Genomic DNA, 26,611 nt, shown 5'->3' with positions numbered 1-26,611 from the left:
TGACACATCCAATTTAAAGGGTTAAAAATCAAGGAAGCAAAGCACAACCAACAAAATGCCGTGCCTTTGATTTAATAAAGAGATAATCCTCCTTCTATTAGCTACGATAATAATGACTCACCAGTAGTAAATGAAGGAATATACACAGAATGACATCATGTGAACAGCACAGTGTCTGTGGGACTTAAAATGAAGAGGATTATTCCAATATATCAGTTCTGAGCCTAAAACTGGCAAGGATGGATCTGGAGTAAAATTTAACATAAGAAATGTTTATTGAACCACTAACATGAGAAAGGAATTATATAACTGAAGTTATTAAAAACAATAAGCTCCTATTTCAAAAGCTTTAATTTTGGTAGAATAATATACACCCAGCTCGACATAAGGCTGTAATTCTATTGAGTCATTCCAATGACATCAGGAACCACAAGAGGGGATGTGCTGTGGCTCATTGATGTCTGCAAACCACACCCCATCCCTCGGATGGAATTACAGCCTCCATCTTTCCATTTTATGCTGGAGACCAGAGTCTCACCCAGCTCTTCATGCAGAAGAAATTGCCCTGAAGGCCGTGGAGTTGTTCTGGACTGACATTGGTGGAAGGAAGAGGAGTTACAGCACTGGTGGCTCATACTTCTCAATTTCCAGGCCTCCTGCCTCTAGGCAGTCCATCGATGTGCTTTATCACACAAGAGTTTCCAAGTCCTTCAAACAGATCAAAACAAATTACAAACTGGAGCAAATTAGTATTCTGTCTATAAGGCCTTCATCTGATTTTTACAGACAAATGTCTTGCTTAAGTTGATTTTCTTGGTCTGGATTGTCCTTGATCACCCCAAAGATTGTCTTGCTTGCATGGAGAGGGAGCTGGGGAGTGGCTGGAAGCAGCCACTTTGTCTAACTTAGGACTAAAATGATTGTTTTGTTGTACTCTGAGCAGAGAGGGGTTCCTAAAGAGAACAATATAGAGCAAAAGCTGAGTAAAATGCGGATGAGATGTTCAAGTTATGAGTTGCATACCAGGAACAGGTGACACAACTGATTCCTGTGCCCCTGGTGCAGCCTTGGACAGGTTTCTCTGCAACTCTGGTGCCCCCAGTGGGGGTACAGCTGTGTAAGATGCACACCTGAACCTGGGGCCACAAAATGCTTCTGAAGAATCTTGCAGCTCACCTCTTTCTTTATCAGAAAGTGCAGATGGAGTCACTTGTGTGTTCCTATGATAACTGCACTGGATACTAGTTAAGGTTTACCCTATTAGGCTTAGATTTAATATTTTTTTATAACAAGTAAGGAATTTAGATTTAGATTTAGGGATTTAGCTCTAACAGGCCAAAGCTCCTTCTATTTATTATTCTTGTATTTGGATACTAAATCCTGAATATCTGTTTCTGGTAAGCTGAATTGCAGTGAGGAGCAGAAGAATAACCGGGAGGTCAATGAGATTCACATCACTGTGAATGACGTGTCCAGTGAGCCCTGCTGGTGTCACAGCAGTGCTGGGGGGAGGACCCGCCCTGCTCCATGACACAGAGGGTGCTGAGGGCATCTTTTATGAGGCACTGGAAATATTCTGGAATCTGCTTCCCACCCCAGTCCAAAGGAGCCCAGATTTGGTGACTTTCCAGGCACATTGTAAAAGATTTCCATTGTCAGATACCTGGAGAGGGCGAGAACATGGCTCTGCTCCTCTGCCCTGGGAGTGGGATTGAAATGCTGGGGAGCTTATTTCTGGTTATTTAGTCTGAGACTCCTGGGCAGACAACTTCATTACCAGAAAACTAAATAGCAAATGAATACAGACCAGTTAGGGAACCTGTAACAGGGACTTCTGCCTATGGTTTGGGATAGGAACAATTTTTACACTTGGGACAGAAGGAATAGTGTATAAAATACATCAGAGTCTAGATTTTCCCTGTATTTCTCTTGTCTTCCCTGCCCACCTCATCTCATTGAATATAGAAATATTTTCTTAGCATTCAAAGAGCTGATTTCTTGGTTTGGATGTTGGTCTTTGATAACGAGTTTCTAAATGCCTGCTTAAATTTACTCTGCTGCAGATTGTAGGAGAAAGGCAGTTACTAAATTAAGCCACATAAGTAAAAAGGTGGATAAATAAATACACAGGGAAGACGAGGTTTTGGAGCAGAGCTGTAAAACTTCTAAGTAGGGTCATTTTTCTAATTATAGGATGGTGAGGCTGAAGACTCTCGTGCCCAGGCAAAGGATGAAAAAAACTATCCAACTGGATAAATAAATCTCTTAAAGAAAAAGATAGTTGTCTGCCAAGAAACCTAATATGAAATGTTGAGAGTGCAGTTCTGAAAAAGATTTAATTGGAGATATACTCCTAAGAATATGTAAATAGTCTTTCAATTTCTTAACTAAAAGGAGAAACAGATGCCAGTTCTAAGATCTGAGATCAAATATGAAAAGTACTGAGGCCTCTAAATGTCACTTTAAAAAGTATATAATTAGATTCTTATCTTGCTAAGAGGTTGGCCAGTAGTTTTTCAGTGAAAGGTATAAACTCTTTGGATATAGTCTACAGCAAATGATTCAGTTGTCTACTCTAAGTGCAGTAAAATTCAAACATATAGATTTTAAAATGTAAGTTACAAATTTAAGTGGCCTTACAACAAAACAGTGATGTGTCAGTTTTGAGTAGGCAGTGTTCTGGTGCTCTTTAGTTGGGACCTGCTGATTGGGGATCCAGTGTCTTTTTAATGTTTGGGTGCCCCAACGGTAAAAATTTCAGTCATGGCTTTTAGACTTGATTATGGTGTCAGCTGCAGATAGATCAGTGAATTTGGGCAAAATAAATAAATCCATTTTTATTCATTCAAGGGCCTGCTACTCAAAAGAACATTAGCCTTACAAACAGGGGACAACAGTTCCATAGGACTGGGGGTTAGTCATTCAGTTCCATCTGGTTTTCCCCTCCCTGACTTTAGTAGGGACCACCCAGGAAAACAATGAACCATAGAGTAGAAATTAATGTAGACAGAGGGGATAGCTCAGTCACTGCCTGACATTGCAATTTTTCATTTGCATGAGGATATTATATATATTTTTTTTTAAATTAGTGTAGTCCACTATGCCTTCATCAGCCACCAGCAGACTGAGACACAAGGGTTTATTTTGTTTGTCTGGGGCAACCACTCTGACTGCAATTCTACTGAAAGCCAAGACATAAAATGATTGTGACATTTCTGATCCAGCAGGAATTTGTAAGTACCAGAAAATTCAAGCAACTTTCATTCCACAAGTCACAGGTTCAGGTAGGAAGCTTGGTCCTGGTCTGATTTTGTTCAGTTTTGATTACTGCAATAAATCTGAAATTAAACTGAGCTTTCCAACACTGAGTTTCCAGTGATGCCAGGCTAGATTTATGGTTCTGGGAACAAACCATACAGTTTTGCAGAGATTGTAGTGTTGCCATAGAGTCATAGACCTAAAGAGTGTGGTTCAGTCCCTCTGCTTGCTCTAAGCAAAATGAACTTCACCTAAATCCCTTCTAATCAGATGCTTGTCTGGCCTGTTTTAGAGACCAGTAATGGTGATTTTCCCTCAGTGTTCATAGAAAAACACCTAGAAAATGGAAACTACTCAGACCAGCTCCTTTGGTACACCCAGATGTACCTCATGTTAAGTGTCTGTGGCCCATGCACAATGAAACCAGATCTTTCTTGGATTAAATGTTTCCATTTTGCTGTTCAAAAAAAAACTTAAATGAAACAGTTTATACAAAATGATGGGGGTAAAAAATGGTTTCAATAAGTTCATTTCCCTTATCTTGGGGAAAATCTTGGTTTAAAGCTTAGAAAAGTCAGTACTTTCTAGTTTTTCCAAAGAAATGTCCTACTGTTATGAAATTGTGACAAAATGCAGAATTCCTCAAAACTGAAGTTTTCCAAGCATTCCTAGCAGGAGGTCAGCATGGTGCTAGAAGGGGAATTTCATACAGTTCCCTCTGCCCATCCCTGTTCTTCTGGATTTGCTTCTCTTCCATGCTTCAAAGCTGCTTCAGAAAGACAAGGAAAGAAATGGTGAGCAAATGTCACTGTCGATAAAGCCAACTGGAAACCTTCCTGTTGCCTTCTGTTCACTCTGTAGAAGATATGAACAGAAAATATGAGGAGGATTAGGGGTGCCTCATTCTCCTGGGTTCTCCTTTGTGGCCTTGTTACCCCCAAAGCCTGACTGAAACCTTGCCCAGAGCGATTCCTGCCTCCACTCACCCTCCTCTGTGCTAAACCTCTGTAAATCCTCACCATCATCCCAGCGTGGTGGAACACCGCTGACTATTTGGAATTAACAACAAATGTTTAGCCTGGCCAGGAGGATATCTGGGCTGGGGTTTTATTTCTGTGGGGACAGTAGCACTGGCCCTGGTTCTGCGGCGCCGGGGCCAGCACAGGCGGGTTGGCATCCCTGCAAAAGCATCACCTTTGCCTCTGCTGTCTGCCTCCACACTCAGATCTCCCACACGGTCCTGGAATGTGCCTCTTGTCTGCTCCCCGGCTGGCTCGGGAGCTTTTCAAAAGGTTTAATTGAGCTCTCATTCGAGTCCCTTTGCGCTGCCAAAAAATCCGAACTTCGGTTCCAAGCAGAGTTAAGGAATCCTCATTCCCAGGAGAAAAGAGGAGGGGAGGGCGTGGAGAAGTTGAGCATTTTAAAGGAGAGGGAAAGAGATGATACCAGATTAATTTTTTATTTTTTTCCCCCTGTTTAAAGGGACAGGGATTTTGTGTTCCCGTCCGCACGGCGCTGTGAGGGAAGGTGAGTGACCAGCTCCAAAGTCTGGGTAACAGCGACACTCCGTGGTCAGCCCTGCCCTGGCCTCGGTGCCTTTTGTCCCTCGGAGGTGACAATTTGGGGGGTGACAATTGCCCGGCCCGGCCCTGTGGGATGTGCTGGGGAGCAGCGCCGTGTGAGGCTCACTGCAGCCTCTGCTCCCTGACACCCCCGAGGCCGGGAATGGGGGATTCCCACATTATTCCCAACTGCTGGAGGAGCTCTGGTATGCCGAGCCTTGTCCCTGTGTGGGACAGAGAGCTGGCCCAGCGGGGATAGCCGAGGCTCAGGTGGGCAGCGAGGGGCTGAGGACATCAGGAGTGCGAGTCTCATTGCGCTGTGCCACAGCAGCTGTCTGCACATTTACCCAGAGCAGCTCTGAGCAGCGTCTGGCCTGCACAACTGCAGAGAAAAATCAAATTTACAGCTTCACGGACAGAGCAGGGACCACTGTCTGGCCTGGTGTAAATCACCATCACTCAGCTGAAATCAATACAGTGCTGGGATATCTCGTGGTGTTATTGGGAGTCTGGCAATATTTGGTGCATTGCTTAGAGCCCCAAGTCCTGTCTCACGTGGATGCATAGAAATCTCAGCTTTCATTTCCAAAAAGCTTTGTACTTGTGGGGAAAAGCTTGATAATGTGACCCAAGCACTCTGTGAGGACTTAAATATCTGGAGGCAGATGGAATAAAAAAAAGAACGTAAAAAGGGGAAGAAATCTACATGAGCTCTCTGCTACACTTTCAGACTTTCAAAATAGCCTCATTATTCTGGAAGCCCTGGTGGCTTCTCTATTAGCTGGGTTGAAATGAAATTTAACCATCTTCAGTGTCTTAGGATTTGACCTAAATTTCCTTAGTACAATAGCATGGGTATGGCAGTAAATTCTTCCCATTTCCTATTAATCATCCCTTTTTAAACCCCTTTTTCCCCTTTTCATTGATTTTAGTGTATTTCCAACTAAAACACAGCATCTGTGATCTCACGAGCTCAGAAAGAGTCAAGGTTTGTAAGTTTGTAGCTACTGATAGTTTTTCAAGCCATCCCAATAATTAGACAAACAAGCCTGTTCATGTGCATGTATAAGGAACAATTATACAAAGTAACATTCACAGGAACCACATTTTTGGGAAGATACTTCTTTCCTGTCTGGTTGTGGCATCTGTGGCAGGCACTGTAACAACTGTCAGAGAGAACTCTGAGAATGCTCAGAAGATCAGCAATGGGACATTTCCAATGATCTTGTTGACCTCACATGTCAAACATAATCAGGCTAACACACCAAGCAGTGAGCTGCATGGAGCTTGCTCCAAACTAACAGCCACAGGGTGAATTCTGCAGCCCCTTCAGCAGCCAGGGGGGCTCCTGAGACAGGAGAGGCTGCTAGGGAGGATGCACAGGAGTCTACTCATAACTGCAGGCCAAGTTGTAATGGAAAGAGAAAGAATAAAGGTATTTGTGTTCTAGAGAGAAGTAGTTTCACTGTGAAAGTTATTCATGCACTGTGGGACACCAGTGGCCAAGGACTGTCAGGTTTGCAAGCTGTCTGCAGTGAAGGATGTGGAAGTGCCACTCATGCTTAAAATGGAGATGTCAAAAGTTCTTGTGAAGCTGGGGACCTAAATGCCAAGCACATCTGAATGGTGGTTGAGTAGAAAATACAAAAATCTCAATTTGCCCCAGAGAGGTGTTAACCATCATGAAGATCTCTTCCACCATGGAATGTAGATTGCAAGGATCCTATTTACAGATGAATATTGGAACTGTACTTCAAACTTCTAGACTATCTGATAAAAACCCTACTATGCAAAATTTAAGTTTATACTTTCCTAAGAACTGTATCCCTGTTACTGACCACTTCCAGATGTGAGAAATGTTACTGATCTTTTTCAAGTGGTATAAACTCAGACTATGTGACATATACTGTAGGAAGGTGAAGTGCTGCAACAATCTGGATGAAAAAGGGAGCAGAGCAAATATCTGGGGAGGAAGGGAAAAGGGGTGGATGTGGAATAACCCACCAAGGAAACACCCTGTGTGTTTGAGCTAAAATTGGACTATCCTCAAAGATCTTTACTTGGATCTGAAATGAGGATACCCCAACCTGAATCTGTTCTATTACAACAGTGTAAATAATTACTTTGGAGAGTTGTAGTGCTATAAGGTGGAAGTAATTAAAAGGAGAATTGGACCTGCTTGATGGATAATGAAGACCCCCAAAGTTTCAAAGGAGCAGGCAACAATACTTTGTGTTTCCCTGTCACTCATTTGAAGTTTCTGTATGCTCACAAATAGTAATGAAGCTTCAGAATAGCTACTTTACAGATTATCAGTGATGCCTTAAGTTTTAGGTTTCATATTTTTCAGATTATGCATTGCCTAGGTGTGTAGTTTTGAGCTTCATATTAAGTGTCAGTGAGCTCTCTTCACAGAGTAGGTAGACAAAACAATTCCTTTTCTAGCTTGATACCAAAGACAATCATTACAAGTTTCAGGCCCAAAAGCATAAACAAGGGTGGACTGAAGAGAGAAAACAAGAAGGATGGGACTTCATAATCTGAAGCTGTAATTGGACAATTAACCCTGATATGCAGATGGACCAAAACTTATGAAAATGTGAGACCTTGTGACAGGTCATCCATTTTCTGACTATTTTGGGTCCATCTTGGGTGTAGCCCTGGCCAAGCTCTTGTTCTGCCCCAGGTATCCTTTAAGGCCTTTTAATAAATACCTACTTTATTCTGATCTCTGTGTAGCCTCTGTTCTAGGTCAGCCTTCTCAAGGCATCACCAAAATAAGGTGTAAGGAGATTAAATAATTTGTCTAGATTGACAGAGTGAGTGGAAGCAGAAGGAAAAGCAGGAAAACATCCTGCTTTCCTTTGCAGGAATGCAGTGACCAAAGTGCTGCCCAACACTGAAAATCCATTACCTGTTGAAGCAGCATCTCATGGAATTGACAGGCTGGTGCTATTTCTGCATATATCTTATGCATTAAATTAGTTATTGATTTCATCTTCCAGGATTATATTAAGATTGGTAAATAGGCCTTCAGAGACTTGAAATGCTTGTGTTGGTACACTTAGTATTGCACATCCCCAGCAGTTCTCAAAAGCACTCAGTACCTCCAGTTGGGTGACGTTAGCTCATGTTTTATGAAGAGCAGAGTAGGAAAAGAGTATTCTGAGAAAGGGCCAAGCTAGCAGAGTTTTAGCTCTATAGCCCAGATGCTGCATAAATACCACTCACAGCTCATGCTTCCTTAACTTCTTTTGTAGATTAATCCACGTTTGCATGGAATACTTTAAAGCTGTCTGCAGTGATCCCATGGATTCCCCACACACCGTGCATCTGAGGGCTGCATCATCCCATCCCATCAGCAACTCTGGGAGCCATAGCATGGGAGCTGGCCAGCAGGTACATGGATGTGGAAGAGGCACAGACATGTGACCTCCCTGTTGCCTTATTCATGAGAGATCTATTTCTGCAAAGTCATTTTAAATCAACATTATTCTTCTCTGGTTTGATATCCTACTTCATTCCCACTGCCCTGACTTGGAGTGCTGTCACACCTAACTAAAGCTAGGTGGGTAAAAAAAGATGGGGCTTCAAGTGCAGCTCAACATCTTAAATTCATGCTGGGGCCAGATCTTAAGCTGCTGTATTTCAGCAGGGATGTTATTCTATATCTGCTGAAGACATAGCTTCTGGTTTTTGATTAGCCAGAAAATAGCTTTCAAAAAAGCCTGGGAATATAATATGCTGGGAATTCTTCACAGACTGTTTTTCCATTAGAACTGGCTGCCAGCCTGCTTAGGAGACTGTCTGACATCAGGTACTTTCCTAGGAAGTCTCTATTATCTGATACTGGTATTATTTTTGTGCCAATGATTGAATTAAACTATTCTGTTCTTATTTCAAAATGAAACCATTCTAATGTAAAAGCCCTGGATGGATAATATCCTTTAATTCAGCTGGCCAAAGACACTTCTTTTGTTTTAAACAAATTAACCTAAAATTGAAATGAAAGTTTTGACAGTCAAGACAGTGTAGTCCAAAACAGCTCACAAGTTACAGAGAGCTAATCAGGCAGATGTCTGAGACAGTGGAAGTAAATACTGATCTTATTCACACTGCTCTGAACTGAAAGCTACATGATGAAAATCCTGGGAACCCCCTTCGATCAGCTCCAGGCTGAGCTCATCATCACCAACTATGGAATAGCAGCATTTGGCTGCAAATTAAATATCAGGTCTTCCCTGTAAGAAAGCACCCTGTCTAACTGCAGCAGGGACTTCAGCAGCAAGGAGTATTTGGGGATTGTGTTTTGTCACTGACCAAAGTTGAGGGTGACTGATGAGGTGTTAGGCTGAGACACCTCAAAGGAACTGATTTTTGGAAATCCTCAAACTATCAGGCTGTTCTCAGGGCTGGCTCAAGTTAGGCACCCCAGAACAGGCATGTAAAATCACTAGTCCCTTTTAAAAACCATCAGTCTTCATCTGCCTAGCAGGCAGATTGGAAAATCAGGCTAATGTAGAAATATTAACTGTGAAAAGCCTTGAAAGTTCTACAAATCTAAAAAAGGTACTTATTAGTGCCTGTAAAATCTGTGTGTATAGTGCAGGATTTCTTCTTCCACCAAGCAGTAGAACATGCTGTCCTTAGCTCCCATGCCCATGAAACTGTTAATATGCTGTATTTATGAATAGCCATTAGAAAAAGCGAACTGTCTTTGCAGTTTTGGTGCTCAGCCAGCCTGCCCACTTGCCCTTATTCTCCTAGAACTGCTGCTGACTGTGCTGTGTTGCTCTTGAGGATGAATTAAGGCAGAGAAGGAAATATTTCTGATAATGATGCAAACTGAAAAGGGCTTGGTTTGCTTTAGAACTCCAGTCTAGGTTGTTTGGGAACCAGCCCAAATGGGCTTGAGCCACTCACACAGATCAGTTTACACCCATTGCTCTCAGTGGCACCTCCTAACAGGCCTAATTAACATCAGAGAGATAATTTATTAGATATTTGACTTTGCAATTACAGACCATGTAAATAAGAGTTACCCTGGAAACATGTTAAGAATGACTGTGGCACGTTAATACAACCCCGCTGTACTTTCAGATGGATTCTAAGAACATGTAAAAAGGTGTTGGAAAATCCACTGCTGGAACTGAATACACTGTGATACATTTATTCAGGAGTTGGATTTTGTTCATTTCGGGCTCTTTTACCTCCTCCCACTCGTTCTACCTGTGACTCCCGTCCTGGCATTCTGATGAGCACTGTAAAAATTCACGTGTTGGCTTTGAAAAGCAAAATGATTTTACCCATCTGTGATGATACTAACATCTACTAAAAACTAATGAAACGGGTGGCATTATGATGTCAGGAGGAGCAGAGCCAAAGGTGGTTTTCTGAACAGAGACTCTGCATGAATCTCCCCAGACTGCCCAGCAGTCAAGGAGATTATATTCTCAACTGTTAAAGCTGTTTACACATACCAACCAGCACTGACTGCCTCTTTGTGGCAAGTTGTTTACATGAATTTATTTTGGGAAAATTCCATTAGACGGGACCAAGATTTTTTTATAAATCATTGAATTTAGCTTGTGTACTGATAAAATCTGGTTAGTCATTTATTCTTCTGAGCAGCGTTTAGTTATGAGTGTTCATTATTTGTAAGGAGCAGCTTACATGGGTAATATAAAAATAATGGATTGCCTATGGCTGTTTTCACTGGTGGATATTTTACTCTGCTGGGAAAGATGTATTAGAAAATCACCCTCCTTACCAATTCAGCTAATAAAACAAAGCACTCATTAACTGGAGTCACAGACCTAATGTATGCTCTGAATTTTGCTAATTTAGCCAGCAAAAATCTCCCAGTGAGACACTGAAACTGCTTTGAAAGTGGTCCTGCAAATCTGTTTGCTGTAGTCTGTGGCTGTGTCCTCTGGAGCAGTGGGGATCTGGCTGGGATATTGCTGCTGCTGCAGTGCTTTGAGTCAAAGGACTCAGTGCTGTTGGATGGGGCTGCAGCACCCTAATTTCATGCACAGTTTTCACAAAGTACCATTTACCATATTGCAGGCATATACAGAGTTTGGGAGGACACACAATTCATTCCTTAGTTTTGAACAGAAACTTACTCTTGCTCTGCAATTTTGGGCGAATCCACAAAGTGTCTGAAAAAACAACTCTCAAAATTCTGTAGCTTTTAAAGGATCTTTTCTGCTGATTTGAAACTTCTTTTTACCAGCATTTGCTGCTTATATAGGACTAGATCATCATTATGCATTTTTAAAAGGCCCAAAAATCAAAGTCAGGATCTAGAAATCAGTTTTCATACAAACTTCTGGCAGGACCAGGATTCTGATTTCTTCATTTCAAGCAAATGGACCAAGGTCAGATTCTTTGTCAGTATGACTGGAATAACTTCTTTATAACTGTCTGCATCAGTTTATATTAATGTGGAATTTGACACCTTGCCATCAAATGGAAGGTGACTTTTCATCCTTTAAATTCACACAGACATATTAATCCAACACTGAGGTTTGGCATAATCTCTAATTTTATATAGCACATTTCTTCTCCAAGTGTTTCACAAATATCACCCAAACACAGCCATGTCTGGTAAGGAAGTTAGAAACATTCCTCACTGCTCACCAAAGAAGGCAACTTAACGCCTCCTTTTATTAAAAATAACATTAATTCAGAGAACCACAGTTTCAATTGTGTTGGAAATATTCAGTCACTCAGACTGAATGGCATGAAGCTCAGTTAATGAGGTGTTTAGCTGCTCCTTCCAGAGCAGCTCCTTCTGTACCTCTGCTTCAGGCAGTCTCTGTGTCTCTTGGATGATTCTAGATTTTTACCTTGAGTTAATAATTTGCAGGTTATCTTCAGAAGTTTGTTTATTGTAATGTCCAGTTTCCATAAGGACAAATGGATTACACCTCCTGCAAACAAGGCTGTTGCCACTAAATTATAGTAAACAAGTAGGAGTAATGCTCAAGGGGAAGCAATATTTTGTTATGGAAGAAATATTTCTGGTGAATATTAGATATTTGCTATCTCATCTAGCAAATTTCTTCTTCCACAAGTTTGTATCTTCACCTTCACCAGGAAAACTAACAGGTTAGTTCTTGTGTCTGCTTGTATGTTTGAGCACTAAAGCAGCACCATCTTTCTGTGTGCAAATAATTCAAATGGAAATTCAAGTCATCCTCCTGAGACAGAGGAATAAACAGAAAATCCTGCTTTCTAGACTAAAGGAAAAGGTTAGGACAACACAGGTGGTTTATAAGTTTGTCTGGATTAATTCAGTCAAATAAGAGGATTTAAGACAGACTAGCAGAACTGGAGTCTGGATGTTTGCTGCCTGTGCAGGTAAGAGAAAAAAGCATGAACCCTTGAGTTCCCATAAGCTCCTTCCTCACACATTAGGCTGTGGATGCTGATTTCAGGGCTGCTCTTTACCTTTGCAGGGGCAGTGGCACCAGTGGATATTAGGAAATGGAAAATGAGTTCCACATGTGCAGGTCCAAGTGGAGACATTCCCCTTGCTGGACCGCAAGCTGCCCCACACTGCTGATGTTCAGGACTTCCCTTTGCAAGCAACAGCTTTATTTCCCAGCTTGGGGTCCTGAAGCACTCTCTTAGCAACCTTTCCCTGAGAAATACACAGGATCAGCATAGCTCCCAGCCAGCTCAGCCCTAAACTCTGCTTGTTTGGCCCAACCAACTTCTGGAGCTCACCAGCCACACGTTAGCATTGGAGCATCCCTGGAAAAGCAGATGTGGCTGGGGCTGAGCTTGGTTGTGAATTGGACTCCAGAAGAGAAACTTCTCACTTAGCACAGTATGGGAAATCCTTGAGCAGCAACAAGCTTCAGGTCAAGCTGTTACTTTTTTTTTTTTTTTTTTAAATCCCCTTATTGATTATTTGCTTTTAAAAAGATTCTCAGACCCAGTCCTCCTCAAAGCACTGGAGGGATCCAAGGCAGTGTGGGCAGGATTTACATGAGTGCCTCCACAGAGCTTTGCCAATGCACTTTTGTCCTGCCAATGTCTTCTCTTCCAACCCTTGGTCTCTCCAAGGCAGACACTACCAAACCAGGAGGAACTGAGACGTATCATTAAGTGGTTTGGAGCTGTTTGCCTGCAGAAAATGCTGTGCTTGCCTTCTCCCTGACCCAAGGCAGCGCTTCCTGCTGGGCTTCCAGAGGCAGAAAGTGGAGCAGGGCTAAGTGTGACTAATAGGGAAAGGAAATGGTGAAGAAGGGCTGTGTTCACACCACTCACCAAAAAACACCCTGTGGCAAGGATCCTGCCTGGGGCTTCCAAAGGATGTTCTGCTTTCCACAGTGTTAGGAAGTTCTACAGCTCCAGCCTGGCTTGGGGAGAAGGATTCTCCCTGCTCACTGAATGTGGGGACTTGTGTCTTTATTTCAGTTTCTGTGCTGTGCTCCACAGTGTCCAAACCCATCTCAAAGAGTTAGGAGAGATCACTGTGACCTGGCCTAGGGCTGGGAGATCAAGGAGATCCTGGCTTTTCCCCTGACAATGCACATGTGCAGGGGCCTTCTCTCTCTAAGTGCTGGGCAGAGGCTCAGAGGCAGCATGTCCAATGACCCCAAAAACAGAGAACTTTGGGTTCTGCCTGAGTTTCTCTACAACTTGGTGAAAACTCCTTGGCATGTCCCCTTCTCTTCACCTTTTTTTGCCTTTCACACAATCCTTAGGGATATAATTGTACCAGAGAGGGGCTACAGTGTTAGGTATGCTGGGGCATTAAAGGTCATGTTCTTCAAGCTGGAAAATCTCACACTGAAATGAATCAATCCAGAAACTGGGATAGTTTGAGGTTTCACCAAGTAGATAACTTTTAACTGATTAAAATGACAAGATTAGGGAAAACTTTTGCTTCCTATAAAACAACCAGAGTAAAGATAAGTAATTAGAGAAAGGCTATCTATTAAAAAAATAAAAAACAAGCAAACAAACAAAAACCACCACCACCACACAGAACTCACAGAAAACAGTTTCCCCTATGGCTAAAGGCACAAGCTATAAAATAGGGGGCTTTTTTCCCCCCTTCACAAATCATTTAAACATAAGTAAGAAATCAGTAGCTCCCTCTTCAGAGGCACCCTAAGGAATAAAAATGCAGTGAATCATGGGTATTTTATTACTAGTCTGTGTGTCTATCTGATGGCAAGCATCAATGGCTTCCCTTACACAGGGTGCCCAGGGGGATAGAAGAATGCAGGGAATAGCTTACTAGTTTCTATGTCTGTCTGGTGGCAGAAATCCATGTTTTCTTATAGAAGACACTGTGGTAATGCAGGGGCAGCCTTTCAGTGTGTGTGTGTGTGTGTGCCTGGCTTTCTGGTGGCCAGGCACAAAGTGGATTGAAATGTTGCCACTCAGTCACGGCTGCTGTGCCAGCAAGGCACGATTTTGGGCTCAGCCTCTCACAGCAGAGGCAGAAATGTTTGCCAGGCAGGTCTGTAAGGGGAGCCAGGGACAAGTATTAGGAGACTGAGAATGCTGGGGGCAATATCCAGAGTTTAATAATAGAAACAGATATTGATGCAGGAGTTTGTTCTGATGTGTGGGATGGGAATACAGGTAGAAAGAATCTTCTCAGGCACCAGTTGATGCTCTGGTTTAGAGATCACACTTTAACAGAGTGATCTGTTAAAGGGCTTATCTCTGAAAATGGGTTTACTTTACCTGCACATGCTTTCAAGAGGGGCTGTCTGGCAGGCCATGGGCATCATCCAGGGTTCTCCCCATAAATTCTATCTGAGCTTTAGTACTTTGTACAGAAAGTTAATCAAGTTATATCTGCTCTGAGGTGTAGATATACACACCTGAGCATCTACACAGGGAAGAGTAAAGATAAACAAGGTAATTTTAAATAGCTGGTAGGGACAGAGATCAGTCCAGCTGCCCTCAGCATGGGATCATTTGCCCTACCATCATTATTCTGCCTTTTTCCTGCTGGACTCCTGTTGCTTTTTGAGCTCAGTGGTTTCCAAAAGGGGCTCCTGTCTCTGTTTTACATCTCAGTGTGACACCCAGACATCCACCAAGTCTTGATTTAAAGACTGAAAGGAACAGGAATCTTGTTCATCCCTAGATAAGACACTACAGTGATGAACTGCCCTCATTGTTAAATTTGTGCATGTTATTTCTTGGTATAGACACAGTCCCTAATGTTGACATTCTGATCTTAAAGAGAAGGGGTTTCTAAAGACCGTGGCTGGTGCTCTTAAACCTCTTGGCTACTCTTCCAAAGACTGATGATTTTTTCTGATAACAGCAGTGCCCCAAGGTCTAGGCAAGAATAGCTTTTATTCTCCTTACTTTGGTGCGTGCTTCTATTCATCGTTTCCTTGTAGCAAAACATAATTTAAAAACAATAAAACATAAAATAAAACAATAAAAAATAAAATAAAACATATAAAATAAACTGAACATATAAAATTTTGTTCCTCTAGTGATTTCTTTTATTTTCATGGTGTCTGGAGACGTGATGGCTCCCATCCTCTCACAGTGGTTATTAGCATCTGGCCTGGCTATTTCTTGTGGAAAATCATAAAAATGTTTGGTGAGCAAAAGAAAGCTGCTAAGTGCTTTGGTGGTCTGATCAGGGAGGGTATTAAGGAAAACTGCATATTTTGTTTTGAATGAAAGGACTGAGCTGTAGCCTTTTCTGGTGGCAGAGACACACAAACTACAGCAGGGTTTTGTATTTATCTTTTCAATCATTCTTTTCACTTACAATGTCTGAATGTTTTGCATGAAACTCCTCATGGAATGTTTTCAGTTTTAAACAACTTGTGGTGTTTTGGTAAAGGGTAAATAAGCATCCTGACAAGGCAACCACTGGAGCAGCCAAGGCAGATGAAATTTCAAAAGAGTTGGAGGGTGAATAATGTTCAGTATCACAGAAGATCAGGAGACATGGATAGTGAGTCAAAGGACTGGAAATCAGCCTCAGCAGGCTCTGGATCAGGCAAGTAAGAGAAGAACTGGCCAGCTGGGAGAGGACAGCTTTCCAGATGACATTGTAATGCTTCACATGTAATTTCTTGGGCAAAAAACAGCTGTAATCAAACCCTATTAGTATCAAAAATGTCCTTTTTTTCCAGGTGTAATAATAAATATTGAGCTTATAGGGAATTAGAGGTACCACTTCAGTGAAAACATGCTTCATTAATTCAGTTTTAACAAGGAAACCAATTTTTTCTCATTTTTTTAGTGGTTTTGATCTATGCAATTTTTGAACAAAAAACAGCTCATAATTTTCATGAATGCATTGAAATTAGAAAATGTAAAAACACAAAACAAATAAGTTACCACTGAAATTATACTAATGTAAGACAACTGAAGCCTAAAGTATTCAGTAGCTCAATATCAAATTAACACCTACAAAATTAAACCCAGGAATTATAACAGATTATTAGAAAAGCTAAATCATTTAATTGAACCTGCACATAAACTATACAAATTCTAATAAAATATTTTTAAAAATGGCAAAAAATAATGCTCACTATAAACACTCTGGGACATGGTTACTTTCATAGTTGTGTATGGAGAGGAGTTTTATAAATAGCCATAAATCACTTGTGGACCAGACATGGGATTACTATCACCAGCACTGGAATTGGTGTTGTTATTGCAGTGACCTAAAATAACATTGAACTGCTCTTGGACACCCTGTAGGAGGCCTTGGATCTCAACATCTCCTGATTTATTCTGCTTCTATGATTTCTGCAATGATATTGGCCAAAGAGCTCAATTCTTTCCCTTGGGCCTTTAACTGAAGGCTTTCAACTGATTCAGGGGAGCCCTGACCTACAGTTTAGTGACTCTTTCCATAGCTCTGTGCAGGGAATTGCTAAGGGAAGATGAAATTCCATGTATACTTATAGATACATATATACAGACCTTCCTGTATCTGCCAGTTGTATCCCAGAGAGAAGATACCTTAGGGAGAGTACAAAACTTGCAACACACAGTCAATATTTTGTACATATTCTGTATCAGACAGTATTTTGTCCATATTCTGTATTTGTCCATATTCTGTATCAGTCAATGTTCCACATCAGCCCCTTTCCACTGCAGCCCCCATTTTCTATCTGTAACTAATGTATATGCATACACATGTGTGTTTTGATTTGCCACTTCATTTAGCTCCTCTGTGCTAAGAGAAACACTAATATTTATTTCAGAGCACTGTAAAGCTTTTTGTTCCTGCAGTGTCTGCTCTCTGATTCCAGGAGAACACTGTCATGTGAAAGAACCTATTCAAAGTCCATTGCATTCCTGTCCTTTTAATTTATGCAGTCAGATTTATATTCTGACTTCACATATCAGTTCTTGTCTGCTCTTGAGTTCATTTGCTTTCACAGCAGACAGAGCTGCTAAAGTAGCTGCACACATACCAGCCTTCTTACACTAGAATGATATTGTCCCTAGGTGGGTTTCCCTATAATTGCCACAGATCCTCCCAGAAATTCTGGCAGAGCACATCACAAGTTTAGCAAATCTGAGATGATTGGATGATAAAAGCCTGTTTGTGCTGCTCTAAACTCAGTAGGAGTAAAAGCTGATTCTTCACATGCCCAAAATGAAATTAAGGGGGCTACTCAAAGAGGTTGTGGTTGCACGGTCACTTTAATCTGGCATAAATCTGGCTGCTGCAGAAAGGGGCTATTCCACCCCTCTCCCCCTTCCTCTGCAGCCAGTCACTCCTTTCACCCACTTTTGGCTGGCACCAGTGTCTGCCTGGCTGTGCAACGTGTTGGACCACAGCATCCAGATGAGTATCACCTCAATTACTTGAATACTTTTATTTAAAAAGTTTCTTGAGGTAGTAGAGACACATGAATGCTTGTGCTGGGGTATGAGTGTGTCTGGGGCTGCCCAAAGGGCCATTGAATGATGGCCTGATTAGAGCAGCAGCATCCAACCCACAAAAATGAAACTATCCAGGCAAGGCTGTGAACTCACATTTCTTGGCAATTCCTCTTCTCCTTTCTCATAAGCACCTTCCCATTTCTCAGTAGCCACTGGGCCCTGAGGTTTGCAAGCAGTTTTTGTCCTAGCAATCTCTTTAGCAGTAAACACAGTTATCTGTGTTGCCTTCTTTTTTTCCATTTGTAATGTCTACTATCCCCCAGCAGCACTACTCCCACCATGTCAAATTAATTCAAATTTCTTATTCTCTTTTTTATTTTCCTTTTACCACAATGTGCATGCCATCCTAAACTTTTCCAGAGACCAGTCAACCAAAGAAAAACAAGGTATTTTTCCAAATTATCCAAACAATGAGCATTTCATTTCTGAGACACATCCCAAAGACCATTTCCCAGTTCAGTGAAATACTGTCTGAGTTCTGTTGGGCTCAGGGGCAGCACACAGCTGAGTTGTCCCAAGAGCAGAGCAGTGCTTTGGTTGTGGCTCCTGGGTTTCCTCCTTTCCAAAAGCAGCAATCCGTGTTCACATTGTGCTTGGCTGCAGGCACATTCCCCTCCTGGCTGCCTCACTCTGCAAAGGGTGCCAAACCAAAATTCCTCAGCTCCCCTTCCCAGCCCACCCCATCCCCACCCATCTGTGTGGGAACAGGGAGGCCACTGCTGGGACCTGCCACACCAGCAGCCAAGGTAAGAGAAGGGGAAACTCCCACTGCCAAACTCTGCCACAAGACAGAAATTCCCATATCCACTGCTGGGGCTCGGCAGGTTCAAACCCACAGCTCTGGGAACTTTTGTAGCATCCCTTTTGTAGCTTTTTCTTTGCTGTGATGAAACCAGCCCCTGTGTGTGGCACATTTGCACAAGGTTTGACACCAGAATGTGCTGGAAAAGGGAAGCATAAAAGTCAGTAACAGAACAAGAAAAAATGTAATATCATCCTGGGAAGACAGAAATCTTCCAGGTCAGTGTTTTGCATTTGTCCATCCTCGTTTCAGTTTTATCACAAAGCTGGTGGTAATTAGAGCTGGTTGCACCTTCTGAATCCAGTTATTTAGGGTGCAAAACACCCTAAACTCCACAAGCTTCATCCTGTGCCACTGTTTGAATTGTACTGGGGAGAGCCTGGGATTGTATCCCCTAAAACCTTCCCATTCCAAAGAACAGCAGGATTTGGGTGTGAATTGTTACCCTGTGCTTCCCCTGTATCTCTGTGGTGCTGCCCATGGAGTCAGTGATCTATCCAGTTTACAACAAATGAGGGTCTGGCCATTAAAATCCCTTGCTGAGGAAAAAAACTATGCTGAAAGAAGGTTTTATTTTTAGGTGAATCTCCAAAGTCAGCTTGCCATGAGGAGTTCTGCCATTCTGCCACTGGTTTGAAATACTTGCACTGTGAGGATAAAACTGAAAATGACAGTAAGGCATAAAGCTTTATGTAACTATGCTCTGAGATAAATTGCACACAATTTAACAAGAGATTCTATGAAACAAACTGGAGTTTTCTGCAGACAATTGTCTTTGTGGTTTTAGTCAAAACACAAGGGAACTGTTCTTAGCTTCTTTTTTATTTTACAAATTTTTAGAAGAAATGTACTCTTTCTTGCCTTTTGGGGTTTTTTTGGTAGCTTGAAATTTTTTTTTTTTGAGTGCTCTGGTCTGCTGTTTTCCCTCCCTTCCTCTTGGAGCTAATTTCTCTGTCTCAAAAACTGATTGCATTTGTATCATCTCCAGACAGGTCACAGGAGGTACACTGGGTATGTTGCACATCTGGTTCATATCCTCCTCCCCTGAGCCACTTCCCATCCCACAATGCAGTATTTCTGTATCATTGTCATATATCAAAGGACACACAGACAGTGGAGCTAAGTGGACACAGTACATGAAACACAACAAAAATCTCAATTAGTTTAAAATAGCCACTTCTCTTTTATGTACAGCTCCCAGTTTGTGCAGTAGAGCAGTACCAAACTGAAGAACTGCAACACAATGTAAAGTTTTCCACAAGGCACAAAAGGTCAACAAGCTCAGTGTTTTGGGTTTTCTTTGCAACAGTCTTCTGGAATTTGTATGTAATCCTGAGGGACCATTTTAGGGACAGAAAAAAGAAGTTTCTATTTAGACAGAACTTGCATTAGTCTTTCATTTTTCATTATATAGACTAAAACAGGGGTACACTACCTTTATTTGTAGGTCATTTCTCAGGGACCCTTGAACCTGGGACTTCAGCAGAGGGACAACATGTCCTGTGAGTGACAAAGGCAGTGGGGGTGACTTCAGATCAGCCCCTTCTCTGTCAGTTCATCTGCTCTCCACTTAGGAGATGGGAGAATCTTTCTTGGTCAGCACAGGACAATAGCTCTGGATCAGTGTGGAAGGACTGAGCCAACAATAATCTCTGAGGCACCACCACTACAGGCCAGGAGATCCTCAGAGCAAGGGAGATTCACTTTATGCTGTCTTGGGCTCCTCTGGGTCTGGCAGAGTCTCACTGCACAGTGTTTGTTCCATAGGCAGGTTTGGTTTGGCTGTTAGCAGCAGCAGCAACCTTTAGGGGTTCATCTGTAAGTTTGAACAGAGCTTTGCTCAGACCTGCTCAGTGTTTCAGACTTCTGCAGAGGCACAAGCCAGGCAGGGCTGCAGCCATCACTTGATGAGATGAGCTGACACATTTCTGGGGCAAGCAGGCAGTGCTGGGGGGCTGACAGACTGACTGACAGACTGACAGAAGGATGGGCTGGCTGGCTGACACGGTGCTGGGCAGCCCCAGAGCAAGCAGCTTCATGAGGGACTGGAGTGTGCAGACCCTTGTAAACACCTTGTGAGACTGCAACATCACAAGGCAATCTAGCAGCCCAAATATCAGCTCTCACAACTGAAATCTCTGCTTCTATAAATGCTTGGGTTTAGAGGGGGAAAGAAGAGGCCCTGTGAGTGTCAGACCTGGGCCCTGGAAAGGTGTGAGAGGAATGGGAGCTCCTGTAGGTGCTGCAGGGATGGTACGTGCTGGGAAGGGCAGCACCAACTGCCCATTGTCTCCATCCTTCCATCCCTCCATCCCCCCAAACCTACGTGCACACCTGCACCTCCACACACCCAGTTCTGCTCTCATTTGCCCCTGGATTGAATTAAGCTGAAGGATCAAAGAGCAAAGCTGGGACAATTTCCACACAGAGCATAGACCGGGGCTCTCTGCTCTCAGAAGCCAGTCCTGTGTTTGTCCCTGCTAGCCTCATCTGATTCAATCAAAACACAGCCCAAGGTCTGCTGTCCCAGCCCCAGCACCCTCCCATCTCACCCCCATCAGCTTTCTTCCCACTCAGACTTCTTCCAGCTTTTGCCCAATATGCTCCAAAATGCCAGGAAGTTTAATTCTTTTTTTTTTTTTTGTTCCTTCTGGAGCTGGCATTAAAGCTGGAAGGAAAGACATTCCTGTCTGGTCAGAGAGAGAAAATATCTGTTCCAAATGCTTTTAAAATAGGCACATCAAACTTTATGATACTCCCTCTAAAACAGTGGATTCTGTTTTCCTGATATAAAATGTGGAGCAATTTTCCATGCCCACATCCATGTATCCTGTCTTCTTCCTGGGTTTGGGGAGCTTGGGTCTCCATTAACTGAGCAATGCACAGTTTACCTTTCTTAAGATAAACTGGTATTTTTGTAAGCATTAAACCTTCAATTTTAGAGTGAGCTTCTATTGAAGGCATGACTCTTAGTAAATCATAATACATGGTTGCAGAGTTAAATACAAACTCTTAAGCAGAATCAAGCTACTTTATTTACAGATTTCCTCAGAGCATTTAGTCCATTATTCCACCCCAAAAATTTTAAGATGGTCAAGGTGATGTATTTATTGTTCCTAAGTACCCCACCCTAATACCAATCAATTTGGGCAATGGCAGTATTGTCCATGTGATAGAGAGGAGGAGGTGAGGTTTGTAGGCAGTAAACTCTGCTCATGAGGCAAATGAAGTGAACAATGTCTGAGTGATAACGTTATGCTAAACTCTGATCTCCCTGATTTTCTGTCACCACTACAGCTCCTTTCAACATCCAGCCAGCTCCATCACCACGGGGTGGACACAGCCACTGCAGCCCAGCTTTAGTGGGTTTGTCTACATCACATACAGCCACATTGTATTTGGGGAGGTGTTTGCACTCTGTGTGCACGGGAGTTGAGTTTTGAGAGGGAACACTAGGCACTTCTGTAACTGAATTCCAAAAGTAAAAGGAAGCTACCAAAAATGCATAGGCTAATAAAAACCTAGCATCTTTTGAAGTCCTTCTCCACTGATAATGCCCTGTATCCATCTCCTGCAGGACAGAGATAGCAGATGAGCACAGCTGAAAACAAATGAGACATACGTGGGAATAAATTGGGGCAAGAGTTGTTTCTCTTGTCCCTGAGCTTCTCTCCCTGTGCTGGTGATTTACTGTGTGCTGTCCAGAGCTGGAATCCACTTCTTGCTCTGCTCAGGCAAATCCTTCTGGGTACACGTGTGTTCATCCGAGCTGCTCCTGTGGGAGCATGGCTTGTGGATTCAGCAGCAAAGATGTTGATGCACATGGAGCAGAATTAAAAGTTTGGGAATAAATTAGCTAGGTGGCTTGACCATTTGTCATCCCTGAGATGCAGGAAATAGTAAACAGGAAATAGATGGGCAAGTGAATTGATAGAGGTAGCATCCTCCTAGCTCTTGGCCAACATGAATTTCAGACTGCAGGATGATTGCTTTCATAAGCAGAACTGAAGATGTTTCAGCAGCCTCAGGGTGTAAATAATGGTGCAGCCCTTAGCCCAGTCAGTTCATCATGCCTGCTCCTTGGCATGGAACCCAGCCAGAGTTACAGCAATGCCCTCTGTTCAGGGCACTCTGAAATCCACCATCAGACCAATTGGTTTGAGAGAAATTCCTCTGTTTCCTGGGTGGATGAGCTGCCATGAGTTCCCTTGGGGTGAGTCAGCCCTAGGTGCTGCTGGAATGATGAATTCAGGGCTGGTCAGGGGCAGAGCAAAATGAGACAACACAGTATTCACCCTCAGACAGTAGCAGTGGGTAAGAAAGCTTTAACCTCCCTGGGAAGTTTGGGCACAGCTGCTGAGGAGGCTGTGCAGCTGATAAAAGCAGCCTAAACTGCACAGAATTATCCTCACTTCACCAGAGCTGGTGTGGAGAAGACCTGAGCAGGTCCAACAATGAAAGCTTGGGGTGAGAAAAGAAAGACTAGTCTGACTCCAGAGGTTGTGGTCTCTCACATCCATGAGCAATTCTTTCCTGAGTCTGGGCTGGAAAGCTGTAACTGGTGCAATCACACAGAATGAGCTCTCTAGGCACACACCAATAAATAAATAAATTGGCTTCTTATCAGCTGAAGGGGTTTTGGTCTTTGATTCTATTTTTGTGATTGTTCACTTGGCTGAAACTCATTGCATCAAAGTGTCTCTTAAGAAATGCTTTTAGCCCCAAAGCCATATTAATATTTAAACTTGTTCTCAAGCAGTGCAACAGCTGTTTGATGTGAAATAAAGATATTTTTCTTTCTTTCCCTGAGCAGCTCTGAAGCATCAAATGGTAAATGGAGAAGAAGGGGATATTTTTTTTTCTGCTATGACTTATATAAAATACCAAATATTAACAAGTCACCCCCAATCCTCCTCTGGTGCTATAAATTTGATCTTAGCAAAACTTGGTGTATCACTGACATGCACTCATATATTGAGCACTTAAAAATAAGTTACTCTGGGCATAAAACATTCCTGAAAACCTTAATTTCTGCAGTTGGAATGCTGAAATACAGTTCAGATCCATCCACTGTTGAAACTGAAGCTACATTTCTATAATTTAGAGCCCGCTAAAATATTAATAAACATATACACATGTAAAAATGAATACAGACACAAATCCACTTCATTGATTTGTTTTGCTTTTGCATATAAATGAGCCTAAAATCATGGTTTTCACAACTGGGAAATGAATAAATATATTTGCATAGTTGGCAGGGCTGGATGAAGGCAGAGCTATGGCCCTAACACGAGGGGCCTGCTCAGAATTGAACCTGGCCCACCTCAGAATGGCCAATAAATGTCAAAATTGGGAAGAACGAGATATGTCACACACCTTGGAACTGCTCCCTCCCTAAAGACATAGAATCTGCTGTACACAATTCATATTTCAAGCTTTTCTTTGTACCCAGAGGAGCTAGAACCATGTTTTCTAAGTGAAAAATGAAATTCTGGTTTCTTCATGGAACTCTGGGAGGTGACCAGTAGCAGTTCAGCCCTGTCAGCTGCTTCAAGGAATAATTTCCTTTGTAAACATAGTATTTGAAAAAGATGGTTTTGATCTATTTTGAGTCATTGTAGTTTCATTTTCAGCAAGGTGAGGAATGAACACACCCTACTCTGAGCAGGACCTGATAGGTTGGGATGGTCCATGAATGGTAACTCCATCTGCTGCTTCAGAGTAGATGTTCAGTGCCAGGCAACTAAGAAATGAAGGAGTAAATTTTATACAGGTTGGCCTCAGATGCCTTTTCATTTCCCATGGACCTTTAAATTTATTGTAGCTGTATTATTCTATGATTGCAGAAACAGCCTGACTCTGTTTTGCTGGAGTGTTCCATTCCCTACAGAGGAAAGCCCAGAGGTCCTGTGTACCAATGGCACCAATAAATTGAGCACAAAACCCTTTTAGTGGCTTTTCCTGGGGTTGCCACTCAGTGTTGCTCTTTCTTTTTCACTTTTTTGTTGTTTTTTTTTTTCTCAGAACCTTAATCAAAGTATTTTCTGGGAGGAGGGGGGAAGTGCTCTGCTAATTACTTGTGTGCTTATAAACCGTATTTTGGTAATTAAAAAAATAAGGAGTTTATTACTGATGCTGGAACTAATTCTATACAGGGTATGGGAAGTAGATAGGAGTATATGCTGCACTGATGGAATATCGAGCTCTGTTGATATCTGGACAGGAGAAGTGCTGTGGATCAGATATTCCAGTCCATTTTGAGGACTGCTCTCAGTTTTATGGACACTACAGGCACATATTCAGAGTCACACCAAAGGCTCTTAGCAAATCTCTAAGCCAGGTAGGTACATTCTGAACATCTGAAGCATTTTGCTGAATTCATTTCTTGAAATCATTCAATAGTTGCTGTTCATTCTGACAAATAAAAAACACAAAATGAAGTAATGTTCTGCCTCTTTGGTCTAAGATCTCCTGTATTTAAGGTTGGCTCACTCAATTTAATAAATGTATGTACATGATGTTTGTGTTATATAGAAAGATGCCCAAATGGAACTTTAGATCCAAATCTCCCCAAATGTGGAAAAAAGAAAAGCACTTCAACTGATCATCTCTTCCTGAAAAAAAACAAAATCTGAAGATGAGTTTGAGATTTGGAATAACACTAGTGCTCCAAACTTTTGGTTTCATGTTGAGCTGACACTAGGCTGGCCTTGCTGCTTTGCTCGAATAAGGAGGGTTTTATTAACTCTGAGTTCATTGAACCTTTTCTGCTTTTTACTCTTTCTCATTTTAGTGCACATCTCTACCCCCAGACCTGAAAAAGGATTAAAATGCCAGATAGGAGACAGATCACTCAGCATTTCTAATCACTCACCAGAAATCTCAAGATACATAGTTCTCACAAGATCTTCTACTCTTTATAGACCATAAAAGGCTCAGATAACCTTCTAAAATCCACTCTGATCTCTTTAGTCATTAAAAAACAAGTTCTCACTGAGAATCTAAAGTAGGCTCCTACTGCAGTGATCACATTCAATCAATCCAATTTCACTCCACTGCTTCAGAAATTATTTATGCATTCATTCACTGGAAGCAACAGAAGTCTTAATTCAAAACAATATTCTGACAATTGAAAAAGGGAAGGGAATTGCAAAAGGAAAAAAAAAAAGGCCCTGGAGTACTGCAGGGAAACATTTCCATACATATTATATCATCATTTCAGAGAGTTATAGGCATTTTCTTTGTAACTCTTTTTCATATTCATGTTTCAGAAATGCACCAGAGCAGCTGTCTTGTCATTGTGAGTGGGAGAATGTGCTCACCTGCTCAGCTTCCCTGAGAATCAGACAAATACTGAATCATCTAAACTGCAAACTGGTAAGTTTACTGTTGCATTTTCCATTACCTTCACAACTGTGAAAGTGAATTTTAAATAAAGCAAGTGACTGGCTTGCTTTCAGGGAGCTTTCTGGAAATTCCAATCTTGGTAAATAAGAACTGGTGCATGTTTTCCTGCAAGGTAAGTCTGGTAGAAAGAGCCAATTAGTTGCTAGCTGCCAAATTGCTTAGTGGCATTAGTGTGACTACTTCATGTCCTATGTATCTGTCTGGGATAAAAACTTCTGGACTTACTGAAGAAGTTGATGCTTTCAAAATTCCAGCCTTTGCCTTTTTTCAATGAATTGTTGTTATTTAAATAAGATGAGATATTATTTATCTGCTCTTTATAAAGAGACACTACATTTCTGGCCCTGGGCACAGTCTGCCTTTTCAGTACACTCTGTACAGCACCTAACACACAGCTCCCCATGCTGCTAAAGATAATAAATGTAGGAAGATTGTGTCATGCCTTGAAGAGTGATGTTTTTACCAACTGATCAGTCTGCAGCTTAATTTGGGGTAACTGAATATAGATCAAATGATCTACTCTGAGAGGGAACAGCTTCTGCAAACACACAGAATCTTCTATTAGCATCTGTGTGTGGATGGCAGGCAGTAAAAAGCCACAAACCACTACAATGTGCTTGTAGGAACTTTCATTTCTTTCTGTAGCATAATGAAGCACAACCACACCTAC

At 42.0% G+C, this 26,611-nt stretch overlaps 1 long non-coding RNA gene across 1 annotated transcript; it reads left to right on the top strand.

The window, feature by feature from the left end:
* The first annotated feature begins 507 nt into the window (after positions 1-507).
* LOC117245253 lies at positions 508-26,578 on the top strand. The gene is made up of 3 exons (XR_004499742.1): positions 508-4,785; positions 8,081-8,219; positions 25,806-26,578. It is a non-coding gene; the product is annotated as an uncharacterized LOC117245253 (long non-coding RNA).
* The last annotated feature ends 33 nt before the right edge of the window (positions 26,579-26,611 follow it).

This window comes from Parus major, chromosome 18, assembly GCF_001522545.3.
Source record: "Parus major isolate Abel chromosome 18, Parus_major1.1, whole genome shotgun sequence".
Taxonomy (NCBI): domain Eukaryota; kingdom Metazoa; phylum Chordata; class Aves; order Passeriformes; family Paridae; genus Parus; species Parus major.
This window is presented reverse-complemented; position numbering and strand designations above follow the sequence as displayed.